Raw genomic sequence first — 13,997 nt, 5'->3', positions numbered from 1 at the left:
AGTGTTTTGAGCAATAAGAGGTAATTAGGGGAGAATGTTGGCTTGTATTTAAGGCAACACACAAACACAAAACCCTGGGATTTGAGTCTTTTCAGAGGAACTGGTGTTCTTCTCATCTAACTGGGCTGAGGATTTAAAGCCAGCTGAAAGCCTTCCTTCCTGAAAACATTTTGTGATAGAGCCTGAATAAATATTTGTTGAATTGAATTGAGTCTTTGGAACAGGAGTCTTTTGTGGTTGTTAGTGGATACCTAGTTGAAATATGAAAGACACTCAAGTGTTTTCCTTTTAAAACCTCAGCCTACTTTACTTCTAGAGTTTAAGAACATAATTATGGAAATAATAAAAAGCCTCATATATGAAATATAGTGGTAGGAGAGATGGTGATGGAGAGCAAAGAACAGTGTTTTGGGGGGAAAAATTAGGAAATGACAAATTTCAACCAATGAAGTCCCTTTGCTGTTGTTCTGCTTCCCACTGGCTTATGAAGTGAATTTGAGAAATGGGCTGACAGGGAATATTCAGCAGAGTGCCCCCCAGTGAGGAACTTTTTCATAGTTAATAGTCACTAGGTTGGCTGCTTTCATGTGAGTCAGTAGGATTACAATGTAAAAACATTTACTTTTTCTTTGTTTCCTACCAATTCTTAACCTTAGTTATTTTAATTTTTTGCTTTTTATGTTTCAATTACTGTTTTATATTTATTAAGTCAGATTTCAGTTTTTTTAAATGATTTAAAAGTGTTTTTGAAAATCATTTTACTCATACTTACAATACTTCTTTATTGTATAGTAGATTACAGGTATTAAATTATGTTTATATGCAATTATATGTGCATGTTTGTTTGTGTTTCTTATCTTACTTTCTGGGATTTTTTTTTTAAAGTCATTTCTGAATTCTTTTAATTTTCTCCTCTTGGTAATTTTAGCTCTTGACAACCCAGATTTACACCTCATATGTTTTAAATTTTCTGCCCTGCTATTTTTTTTTCCTTCCTGATTTACTTTCTCATGCAGTTTTAAACCTCCTAGGATATTCTTAAATGTCTGATAAAACCTCATGAGTTGATTTTCTCCAGAGTCATAAACCCCGCTGGGTGGGTATCATATTTGATTTTCTGAAAACCTTTTGTTTTTTAACATAACATCCAGTCCTTGGATGAGGAATCTGTCACTCCCAAGAACACAACCACTGTTATTTTGGGTAGTTGCATGCTGTAAGGCAGAAGTTACATATAACCTCTATGGTCACTCCTGGGGAGGGCTTCTCCCAGACCTTGGTGCTAAGCCACAGGAGATGATAACCCCATGTCACTCATCCATATGAGGTGGAACAGTAGCAATTTTGTAGCCATTTTTTAAAAAAAAATTTTTAAACTACTCTGCTTTCTAGGCTACTTATTCCAAGGATGGTCCCCACCTTTCCTGTTAACAGTTGACAAAGAACTAAACAGCTGGTGAGAACAGGAGTTATCTCAGCTTGGATTTTCACCATGCAGTGAGTTTTCTCCACTGCCAAATAGCTGCTGAAAGTCTGTACCTTTTATCCAGGCATTATCCTCTTAAAATGCCTACTCTTAAAAAACTCACATTCCTCCTGTTTATATTTGTATCATTGACCGTAGCTTCCCCCCTAAATTCCTTGGGGTGCAGTGACATTGAAGACTGGAGTCCCTAGAGGGAAATTTGGTTAAATTTTAGGAATTGGACCAAATTACAACTCTTGCTGGTGTAGTGTGACCTTTTTGCCTTTACCCTCCAAGAATTTTTCTCTCTGACTCCCATGACATGAAGGTATACTCTTTCATCTTTAGGGGGTCCATCTCACACAATCATTGTGGTTGTGCAACTGAAAAACCAACTTAGGAAGTACCATCACTCATCTGGCAGACCCAGAGTACAATTAAACTGTCTTCAAAAAAGTGACTGTGTGTTCTCTACAAATTATTGATTTATTGATCTTTTGTCCAAATTGATTTCCAACTAACAATCTACGTCTGGGTATTTTAGGCCAATGATTTTATACTAGGCAAAGTCAGGATTTAGATACTCTTTAGTGCCACCTTTTAAAATCAGGAATAATAGCAAATTGCTTTCAGGTATTATCAATCTTACCTTGGCCTTTGAATCTGTGAACAAGAACCAATTATGAGCTAATCTGTTTGAACTCAGCATATAGCCCTGGTCATTTCAGCTCTATCAGAACCTGCCCCATAAGGGACCACTGGCATAAATATCAGTAGGAATCAATTTCTGATAGGCCTGTTAAAATGGGCAGCCCAGGTGGCTCAGCGGTTTAGCGCCACCTTCAGCCCAGGGTGTGATCCTGGAGACCTGGGATCGAGTCCCTCGTCAGGCTCCCTGCATGAAGCCTGCTTTGCCCTCTGCCTGTGTCTCTGCCTCTCTCTGTCTCTATTAATTAAAAATTAATAAAATTAAAAAAATATATAAATAACAGTCATGATGATGATGATTATCTTTAAGATAGCTAACATTTGTCAGCCATTTTATACCAGTCTTTTAAAGGGCCTTCCTTGGGGATCCCTGGGTGGCGCAGCGGTTTGGCGCCTGCCTTTGGCCCAGGGCGCGATCCTGGAGACCCGGGATCGAATCCCACGTCGGGCTCCCGGCGCATGGAGCCTGCTTCTCCCTCCGCCTGTGTCTCTCTGCCTCTCTCTCTCTCTCTGTGACTATCATAAATAAATAAAAAAAAAAAATTAAAAAAAAAAATAAAGGGCCTTCCTTGACTAACTCATTTACCCAAGAGGTAGATACCTACTTTTACCTTCATTTTATAGGAGGAAATTGGAGCACAGAATGTCAAGGATTACATAGGCAGTGTCAGAGTTAGGATTTAGATTTAGGCATCTAAGCTCCAAAGTTTATGTCCTAAACTACCAGGACTATATGTATAGAATGTCTTAAATATTCCCAGATGGATTAACAAATCTGAAAAAAATTGGCCACTTTTCCTTTTAGCTTGTTTCTTAATCATTTGATAGTTCTTTTGAATGAGCTAGATGCCTGTTTTAGAGAACTTTTTAAATAGATACATTTTATTATTTGGAGTTACAGGGAGCCCAGACTGGAGACTGACCCTGTTAGTTAATTATTGCCATAAAGACAGGTACCTATAAACGTTTCTAAATCAAAGTTTGTTATGTTGGCCAATATTTCAAGCTTATAATTGATTTAAAAGAAGTAATCATATTATATATGTGTGCATATATTTGTACTTGCAAAAATATATTAAACATGTATTCATAAAAACATGTGAAATATATATGCATATTTAAGTTTCTTGGTATCCTCATAAATAGTTTATCTCAATAAGTACTTTAAGACTAGTGCTTTACAATGTTATGCTTACGTTGGATACTCTATTAGATTTTCATTTTCACTTTTTAAATTATGAAAACTCTATATACCCATCACTCAGCTTCAGTAATTATCAAAATATAGCCATCTTATTTCATTAATTAATTTTTTTGCTCCCCAATCATTACCTCTTCAACTTCTCCCTGGATTGTTTTGAAGCTAAATATTAAGATTTATTTTAATCCAATTTCTGGAAAGTCTTCAGAATGAGTTTTGGAGAGAATCCTGGTATATAGTAGTACACTTTCTGAGGTTAGATGCCTTGCATTTAGGTGCTTGGCTTTGAAGGTGTCCTTACATTTTTATTTTATTGTCTGGTAGGACATGTGGTTCCCTGTTCAACTGGCAACAAAGAAAAACTCTACTCCAGACATTATATTGATGCTTTGCTACTTAGTAGTAGCTCATGTGAGAAATGGTTGTAAATAGAAATTGCTTGAAGGGCATCTATCCCTCCATCTAGTCTAGATCTTTTAAAGTACATTCCTTAATCAAGTTATATTAAAAAGTTATGTGTCAAAAGGCATTGCATTAGTGAAATGCAGAATTACTTGTGGTGATGCCATTAATCCATTTCTAGGTTTGTAAGACAGGAAGATTCTATGAAACTCCGGTCTGGGTTAAGGACCAATACATGGTTCATGTTTATAATAATGTTCAGTTTTCTTTATGTTCAGTTTTCTTTATGAGGAACCTGTAGAAAAATTTCCTGTTAAATTTTAATTCCAAGAATACTTGTTTCCCTCCTGAGCCATTCCTATGCTTTTAATCTCACGGGGTGAAATTAACATTTTTCTATTTTGTGTTTACTGTCCTAAAGGACAAGGCCAAATCTGAGGCCAAAAGAGCGGGTATAGAGGACATTATAGCATGGATTTTAAATTTGTTCCTACTTCCCCTTTATCCTCACCCTTGTTTGTCTTTTTGATTTTTCGAGTAAGACAGAATATAAACAAATTAACAAAAGCCTTATAGTTGTTATCTCTGGTTTGGGATAAAACAATTGATGTTGCCATTTTCTTTTTATGTTTCTAAATTTCTTATAATATGCATGGTCATAAAAGTAGTAAGGAAAAGATGTGATCACTTTTTAACATAGAGTCTCCTGTGTTCTGAATGCTGAGGTTCCACATCCCTAACAAGGGTGGTTGTTGCGAGGATCAAAAGAAAAGTGGCTTGAGGAAGTATTTTTTGAAAAGGGCCTAGCAGTGTAGATAGCAGGTAGTATGATCGAGCGAAATTGTTTGGCATTTTCATGTTACTGTGGATCAGATGCAAATGTAAGTTGATTAAATGATAAATGTGGAGTTAAAAACATAGAAATGTAGAGTTAATGGACTTTTGGGACGCCTGGGTGGCTCAGCGGTTGAGCTTCTGCCTTCAGCCCAGGGCGTGATCCTGGAGTCCTGGGATTGAGTCCCACTTCAGGCTTTGCACATGGAGCCTGCTTCTCCCTCTGCCTGTGTCTTTGCCCCCCCCCCCCCCCCTCTCTCTCTCTCTCTCATGAATCAATAAATACAATCGTTAGGGATCCCTGGGTGGCGCAGCGGTTTGGCGCCTGCCTTTGGCCCAGGGCGCAATCCTGGAGCGCTGGGATCGAATCCCACGTTGGGCTCCCGGTGCATGGAGCCTGCTTCTCCCTCTGCCTGTGTCTCTGCCTCTCTCTCTCTGTGACTGTCATAAATAAAAAAAAAATTTTTTTAAATTAAAAAATAAATAAATAAATGCAATCTTTAAAAAAACAAGAATTAATGGACTTTTTATGCTTTAACTTTTAAACTGCTTTATAATAAGGTTAGTATAAAGATTTTTCTTTTTCTAAAGCCAAGGGTTTTTGTTAACCCTGGCTCTTGTTCTGAACGCTATCAGGGAATGGTTTACAGGACAAGCCTGGTTTACTTGTTTGGGCAGTTTGCTTAAGATCCTAAGCACCTTTTCTGTAAGATGGGGACAGTAAATGACTAGGCATCATAATAATTATATTATAAGGTTAGCCTGTGGGTTGATGACATCGACAGAACACACAGTGTTTTGCACATGCTAAGCGGGTCAGTCCATGCAAGCTCTGATGGACTCCTGTATGGCATTCATTATGAAGGTCATAATTTAGGCCTGAATGGGCAAAATACTAAATGTTCAATTCTTATTTTACATAAACAACCTTTCTGTGTTTAGGGGGGAGTATTGTATTAAAGAAATTGAGTCTCTGGTTTTCTGACAATTGAAAACTGGCAAATGATTTATATAATAGCAATTCTCATGAAGAGAGGTTTAAATTTATTTACAAATATATCTAAATTCAGTGTTATGAAAATACTTTATTTATTTGATGTAAACTGCATTCTACTGGTGTGTGCTTGTGCTGATTCTTAGTGAATTGTAGATTGAATTAAAAATAGCAAGTGCTAACCTTGATATAAATATTTTCATATTTGCATCACAAGTATGAGAATTTGCACTTTGAACATTTCATAAATATTAATCAATTAAACTTCAGAACACTCCAGTGATCAAGATATTGTAATTCAACCTTCTGGATGAGTATTAAAATTTGCCAGCCCACAAAGATATTCTCTGCCTTCTGTCCTTTAAACTATCATCCAGACAAAAGTCCGTAATACTTATTTGTTCTTTAAAATGTATCTCATTTTCTTTTTGTTTTAAAAAAATATTTAAAAACGCCAGTGCCAAGTAGCAAAGGAAGGCTTACCCAGTTCATAGACACAACTGATATAAATCATTTAGACATTAGAGCCTACTTAGTCAAATTCTCAGCCACTTCAGTTAAAACCAACATGGATAGTCAAAGCAGTGACTTCTAATTTGATCAGAATTATCAATCTGGTTATTGAAGGTATAATGATATGGACGAACTGAAGATGTGCTTCACCTTAAATTAAGAAATCTAATAGCTAAGTGAAGTGATGAAATGTGATGTATTTTACACTTATACATCAGAAGCACCAGTATTTGAATAATACGGTATTCATTTATTCAGTATACATTTTGTAATGTACTTCATTGCCCTAGGCATATATAGACTGGTTGATATAAAATGAAGAGAGAGACCATGCCCCTGCTTGAGGAACTCTCAGACTACTTCATGGCTTCCTTAGGCATATTAGCTAAAATGTAATGAAATCTTTTTAATCTTTATTTTTTTAAGATTTTATTTATTTGAGAGAGAGCAGGAATGGGGAGAAGAGGAAGAAACATAGGGCATGGTCCCAAGACTCTGGGATGATGACCTGAGCCAAAGGCAGATGTGTAACTAACTGAGCCATCCACGTGCCCCAGTCTCTGAATCTCTTAAAAAAAAAAAAAAGTCTTTTTTAGCTATTTCAAATTTAGGTTATAGTAAATGTATAGTACTATGTTTATTTATTGTATATTAATTATACATTACATATACTCTCAGAGTACCTGTGTAAACGTTATTCAGAGAGTCCCTAATTTTCTTGTCCTGATGTGCAGAACTACACATAAATGTAGGTCTGCAAAATCCGGAATTGGAATATTGGATATACTACTAACTTTGGAGATATAGTGAATAACAAAAACTTAATTTTTAAATTTGTGAAATTAAGAAACTAGTAGTAGTTGTAAGATAAATTCACTTGTTTTTAACTTGTTTTAAATTTAAAGGGATAACATAATATGTGACATACATTATATTTCCTTTACATTTCAAGAAACATAGATAGCTCTATATTAGTATACAAGATTATTTTTGGGAAAGTATCTCAATATATAAGAAATACTGCCACTGCTTGAAAATTAGTAGTCAGAATTTATCTTTTACCAAAGAACATTGAGTACTGCTGAGGAAAAGAACTTACTAAATTATTTTAAAAACGTTCAATTTTTTCCTAGCTTTGAAAATTATGTCTGGCCGTAGTGATACAGCATATGTCATCAATGTATGTTCTATAATATTTTTAACATTGAGGAATAATTGATATTTAATATTAATTTCAAGTGTCCAACATAATGGTTCAGTATTTATATATGAAATATTCGTATTCAGTGCAAAATGATAATCACAGTAGGTCCGGTTATCATCTATCACCATGCAGAGGTACAATTTTTTTTTCTTATGATGAGGACTTTTAAGATTTACTCTCTTGGCATTTTCAAATGTGGACTACAATATTACTGACTATATTGACCATGCTGTACATTATATCCTCATGCTTACTTATTTTATAACTGGAAGTTTGTACCTTTTTGCCCCCTTTACACATTTAACTCATCCTCCAGCCTCCCTACCCCCTGGAAACTGCTATTCTGTTTTCTGTATCTGTGAGTTCTGTTTTGTTTTGTTTTGTTTGTTTGCTTTGTTTTTTAGATTCCACATGGAAATGGTATCTTATGGTATTTGTCTTTCTCTTATTTCACTTAGCATAATACTCTTAGGGTCCATCCATATTGTCACAAGTGGCAAGATTTCATTAATTTTTATGGACGAGTAGTATTCTATTTATATGTATGTATATGTAGATTCCATATATATATATGTATGTGTATATATATATATTACATCTTCTTTATCCATTCATTCATTGAAGGACACTTAGATTCTTTCCATATCCTGACTAGGATAGATAATGCTGCACTGAGCATGGCAGGTACATTTATCTTTTCAAATTAGTGTTTGGGGGATCCCTGGGTGGCTCAGTGGTTTGGTGCCTGCCTTTGGTCCACGGTGTGGTCCTGAAGTCCTGGGATCGAGTCCCGCATCGGGCTCCCGGCATGGAGCCTGCTTCTCCCTCCTCCTATGTCTCTGCCTCTCTCTCTCTCTCTCCCTCCCTCATAAATAAATAAACAAATCTGTAAAAAAAAAAAAAACCAAATTAGTGTTTAGGTGTGTGTGTGTGTATGTGTGTTTGAGTTTTAATATCCAGATAAATACCCAGAAGTGGAATTGCTGGACCATGTGGTAGTTCTATTTTTAATTTTTTTTTGTGGAACCTCTATACTGTTTTCCAGAATGGCTACACTAATTTATGTTCTTACGTATAGTGCTGGAAGTTCCCTTTTTTCCACATCCCTGAAAACACTTGTTATTTCTTTTTGATAATAGGTGTTATAACAGATGTGAGAGGATATCTCATTATTGTTTTGATTTGTGTTTAACTGATGACTAGATATTGAGCATCTTTTTATATGCCGGTTGTCCATCTGTATGTCTTCTTTGGAAAATTGTCTATTCAGATCCTCTGCTCATTTTTTAATCAGATTTTTTTTTTTTGCTATTCAGTTATATGAGTTTTTTAAAAATATATTTTGGATCTTAGTCCCTTATTGAATTTATGATTTGCAAATATTTTCTTCTATTTCATTAGCTGCCTTCTCATTTTATTGATGACTTCCTTTGCTGTGCAGAAGTTTTTAGTTTGATGTTGTTTCATTTATTTCTGCTTTTGTTGCCTTTGCTTTTGGAGTTAGATCCAAAAAATCATTCCCAAGATAGGTGTCAAACAGCTCACTATGTTTTCTTCTAGGAGTTTTATGGCTTCAGGTCTTATGTTCAAGTCTTTAACCTATTTTGACTTAATTTTTGTGTATGATGTAAGATATTATAGTTCTTTTGCATGTGACTGCCCAGTTTTCCCAGGACCATTAATTAAAGAGACTGTCCTTTCCTCATTGTGTATTCCTGCCTCATTTGTTGTAAATTAATTAACCATATATATGTGGGTTTATTTCACGGCTCTCTATTCTATTTCATTGATCTATGTTTCTGTTTTTTTATGCCAGTACTGTACTGTTTTGATTACTCTAGCTTTGAAATATAGTTTGAAGTCAGGGAGCATGATGTCTCCAGCTTTGTTCTTTCTCAAGATTGCTTTGACTGTTTTGTGGTTCCATATACATATTATAATTGTTTTTTCTATTTCTTTGAAAAATTCAAATGGGATTTTGATAGGAATTGCATTGGATCTGTAGATTGTTTTGGGAAATATTGACATTTTAATATTATTCTTTCTAGCTGTGAGAGTATTTTCCCATTCATTTGTTTCTTTAATCTTTCTTTGGTATCTTGCAGTTTACAGTGTAAATTTACTAGTAGGAATTTTATTCTTTTTGGTGCAGTTGGACTTAATTCATTTATTCTAACAGTTTTTCTGACAAGATCTTTAGAGTTTGCTATAATATAAAATCATGTCATCTGCAAGTGTCAAATAGTGACCATTTTACTTCTTCCTTTCCAACGTGGATGCTTTTTTCCCCCTCCTTGCCTAATTGCTGTGGCTAAAGCTTCCAATACTATGTTGAATAAAAGTGGTGAGAATGGGTATCCTTGTCTTGTTTCTGCTCTTAGAGAAAAATCTTTCAGCTTTTCACCATTGAGTATGATTTTAGTTGTAGGCTTTCATATATTGTCTTTATTATGTTGATGTATATTTCTTCTATACCTACTTTGTTGAGAATTTATTTTTCATAAATGGATGTGAAATTTTTTTCTTTTTTTATAATTTTTTAAAGATTTGATTTATTTATTCATGAGGGACACAGAGAGAGAGAGGCAGAGACACAGGCAGAGGGAGGAGCAGGCTCCATGCAGGGGTTCTGATGTGGGACTTGATCCCGGCACTCCAGGATCACACCCTGAGCTGAAGACAGGCACTAAACCACTGAGCCACCCAGGGATCCCCTGAAATTTTTTTCAAATGCTCTTTTAGCCATTATTTTTTCAAGCAAGTCCTTTTCTCTCTCTATTATCTTCTTTCTCTTCTCTCTATAATGCAAATGTTACTCTGCCTGGTGTTGTCCAATAGGTCCTTTAAGCTATCTTTATTTTTAAAATTTCTTTTTTTTTTCCTTTTTGTTGCTCTGTTTAGAGGAGTTTCACTGCCCTGTCTTCAAGCTCAGTAATCCTTTCTTCTGCTTCATCTAGTCTGTTGTTGAATCTCTCTAGTGTATTTTTTCATTCACTTATTGTGTTCTTTATTCTGACTTCAGTTTTATACTTTTTTATATTTCCTGTTTTGTTCTCACTATGTTGGTCTTTTTTCTCTGGGTTCATCTCTTCTTCTCCTGAGTTCAGTGAGTGTCTTTGTGATAATTACTTTGAACTCTTTATCAGGTAAATTATTTATTTCCATTTCATTAAGTTTTTTTTTTCTTGAGGTTTTAATTTTGTTCTTTTTTTGGGGGGGGGCATATTGTTCTGTTTCCTCATTTTGCTTGACTTTCTGTGTTTGTTTCTGTGTATTAGGTAAAAAAGTTACCTCTTCCAGTCTTGAAGGAGTGGTTTTTATGTAGGAGATAGATCTTATTTTCAACCTTGCCCTAGCTCTTATTTGTCTTTAAAACCTTTGTGATTGTCTAAGCACCCTGGATTTATTCCTGATAGGTCCCAGTCATTGAGGGTGTTTAAGACTTGCTAGTGTTCCAAAAGGAGGGACCTCCATCAGCACCTAGTATCAGGCTGATTGGAAACTAAACCCTCAGGCAGCAGCTTTTTAAGTTGCCAAATATATACCATTCTGTGGGACTACATTCATAAATCCTACTGGCCTATAGACCAGGCAATCTGGAGGTGTTCCCTGGGCCACAATTGCAAAACTTGGGACTTCAGACAAATTTATAAGCCTCTTTCTGGGAGGTACTGGTGAGCTATAGTATGAAGCTAAGGGAGAGCATAAAGATGGTGTCTCAGCTTATGTTCTCTGAGACCAACTCAGTAGCTTCTAGATGTGTGGCAAGCCTGAAGTCTCCCCCTCAGGGTGAAGTAGAAAGACGAGGGGTGGGGGATGGGGGTGGGGGTGGTGGGGGAAGGGTATATTTCAGTCTGTTATATTTGTAGTACCCTGGGGGTGGTAGCCTATCAAGTACTTTCTCTTCAATGTTACAGTCCCCTGCAGCCCACCAACAGAAGCCCCTGGCCACCAGATAATCAAGAGGTGTCCTCTGTGTGTAGCATATTGGCACCTGGCCAGCCTTTCGTGCTGGTCCATGGGGTAAGTATGCATGCAGGCCCTTTAAAAAAAGTATCTCTGTTCCATAAGATCCTTTGGGTCCTCTGATATGAATTCCCTCAGTTTTCAAAACCAGATGGTTTGTGAGGCTCATGTTTCCATTACAGGTCCAAAGGGTTGGGGTTCTGAATGTAAGGAACTCTCTCTCCCTTGCTCCTTCAGGAGAAGCTCTGGTTTTATGACATCCTTCTCGATGGTGGGTTGTGGCACCAGGGGTGGTGTTTTTGGCAAGACCTCGACTCTGCCTCTCCTACCCACCTTGATATGGCCATTTTACTGTTTCTTATGAAGGAGCCATTCAGCTAGTTTTGAGGTCTTTTTCAGAGGGAATTGTTCCATCTTGTAGCTGTAGATTTGGTGTGTCCATAGGCAGAATTCAGGATCTTCTTATGCCTCCATCTTGGGTTGTCCCCCTCATTACTTTAGCACTTCAGCTCATCTCAAGAAGAAAGGATTATTAGTCTTCTGTTTTTATATAAAATGTTCTCCAAATCAAACTTACATGCAGATAATGTTTTGAGTAAAGCAGAAGGGTTTTTTTTTCCTTTCTGATAACTATGCATTACTGTCTTTTTAGCAATAACCCAGCTTTTTTGGATGGCTTAATCGGCTTTTGGTGAGTCCTATTTTACTTGATAGCTTACTACAACTACCATGCACTGCACAGTTAGCTGTCAAAACACTATGAGATTATATGAAAGCGGTCAGTTTCTCCCAACTTAGTAAGTCAGTCTTTCAGAACCCTAATTTTTAATCATATCTTTAGGAAAAAGCAGAATAACTAGATACCTACGAGGTACACACTTTATCTATTTTCTTTCCTTTTTTCTTTTTTATCTTCATAAAAATGCTCTGATTGGAATCATCCTCATTTTACAGATTAGGAAAATGTGACACAGAATTTAATAACAAGGCTGCGTGGTTAGTAAATGGCAAAGGTCTGTTTGCTCCAAAACTCTTCTTTTCCCACTAGATCATAGTTCTACACCAGAAATCATTACAGTGCAATGTACAGGGTTGCCTTATATGGCATTTGCCACCTGGCCATGGAAAACACTGCACTTTTCAAAGTGAATTGGAAACATTACAGCTGTTTGTGTGTGGTTCCATTAATATAGAGAGTTAGTGGGGGTTTTGGAACATACCTTCCTCCCCAACACATACCTCCTTTTTGTTTATTCTGTAAGAGTGTTTGTTTTTTAATTCCTCTCTGAAAGTATTAGTTTGAAATATAAAAATGTTATGTAATTCTTCCCTATGTAGTGAATTTTAACTCTAAGATTAAATGTGAGTTGCCTGGGTCACACTGTTTACTACTAAATAGGGTCTCACTTAGAAGGCACAATTTCATTATTTCTGAATTGGATTATGTCTTTTTTTTTAAGATTTTATTATTTATTCACGAGAGACAGAGAGAGAGGCAGAGACACAGGCAGAGGGAGAAGCAGGATCCCTGCAGGGAGCCCGATGTGGGACTTGATCCCAGGACCTGGGATCCACACCCTGAGCTGAAGGCAGACGCTCAACCACTGAGCCACCCAGGCACCCCTGAAATTGGATTATGACTTATTTGTGTTCTTTAGCATTATCTTTGGTTAGCTCTGTGACCTTGGATAAGTTATGAAGGCTCTCTGAGCCTTTTTCTTTTTAAAATTGTGGAAGTATTTCCTGGTCTTCATGTTCTACCTGCTTATTGGATAGATATATTGAAACAGAGTAAGCCAAATGTTTTGTAAGCTCTTCAACTCTATAAACATTTAACATATGGGCTAGTGATTCTCAGATTTTGGTTCATGAGAATTATCTGCTAATTGTATGAGTGCTGAGTGCAGAGTCCTGGGATTCACTCCTAGTGATTCTACTTCTGTGGATTTGGGGATTATAAACAGGCTGTTATAAAAAGAAGAAGTAGAAGAAGATTGTGCCAGTAAGCATATGAAATTTTATAATAAAAATATACATAAAACATCTCTGAGAAACTAATTTTCACCTGTTAAATCAGTAAAAATAAAAACAGTAGTACTTGGTATGGGGAAATTACTATTTTTCTATGTTGTTGATGTGTTTATAAACTTGTAATCACCTAGAGAATTCCCTGGAGAATAGTGAGGGAATATGTATTAAAAGTCATAGAAATATTTTTGTCCTTTGGTTTACCAATTCCAGTTCTTTAATTTTTAAAAATGATATCCCACGTGTATACAATCCTATGTGTGGGAATAATCAGTCATGTGTGTAGGAATATCTGGTGCATTCTTGTTTGTGAAAGGAAACAAATTTCAAACAACTCAAATATTTCACAATAAGGAGTTGGGTGAATGAATTATGTTATATGTGTACAATGAAGAATTATGCAGACATTAAAATGTGGATGTAAAACTGTATTTTTATTTATTTGAAAGATGTTTGTAATATGTAGTTAAGTGAAAAGGGTTTCTAAACACGTATAGAGTGAGGCAATTAAAATTTTGTGTATATATATATATATATATATACGTATATATATACGTATATATATATATATATATGTCTAGAAAGATACTCTAACCATCCAAAATGGCAAATGGTTTTCATTGGCTGATGAGATTATAGATGTTATCAATTTTAATAATGAAAAATTTACAAATTTTTATGA

General features: G+C 35.8%; 1 protein-coding gene across 3 annotated transcripts in view; it reads left to right on the top strand.

Moving 5' to 3' along the window:
* Positions 1-13,997, top strand: part of PRKD1 (protein kinase D1) — a 319,748-nt gene that overhangs the window by 18,556 nt on the left and 287,195 nt on the right. Inside the window, exons 2-3 of one of the 3 annotated variants that reach the window (XM_072761305.1) lie at positions 11,239-11,344; positions 11,940-11,978. The exons of the other annotated variants lie outside the window; for them this stretch is intronic. The gene's annotated coding sequence lies outside the window, so the exon portion shown is untranslated. The remainder of the gene's footprint in view (positions 1-11,238; positions 11,345-11,939; positions 11,979-13,997) is intronic. 3 annotated transcript variants of the gene reach the window in all.

This window comes from Vulpes vulpes, chromosome 6 (genome assembly GCF_048418805.1).
Source record: "Vulpes vulpes isolate BD-2025 chromosome 6, VulVul3, whole genome shotgun sequence".
Taxonomy (NCBI): domain Eukaryota; kingdom Metazoa; phylum Chordata; class Mammalia; order Carnivora; family Canidae; genus Vulpes; species Vulpes vulpes.
This window is presented reverse-complemented; position numbering and strand designations above follow the sequence as displayed.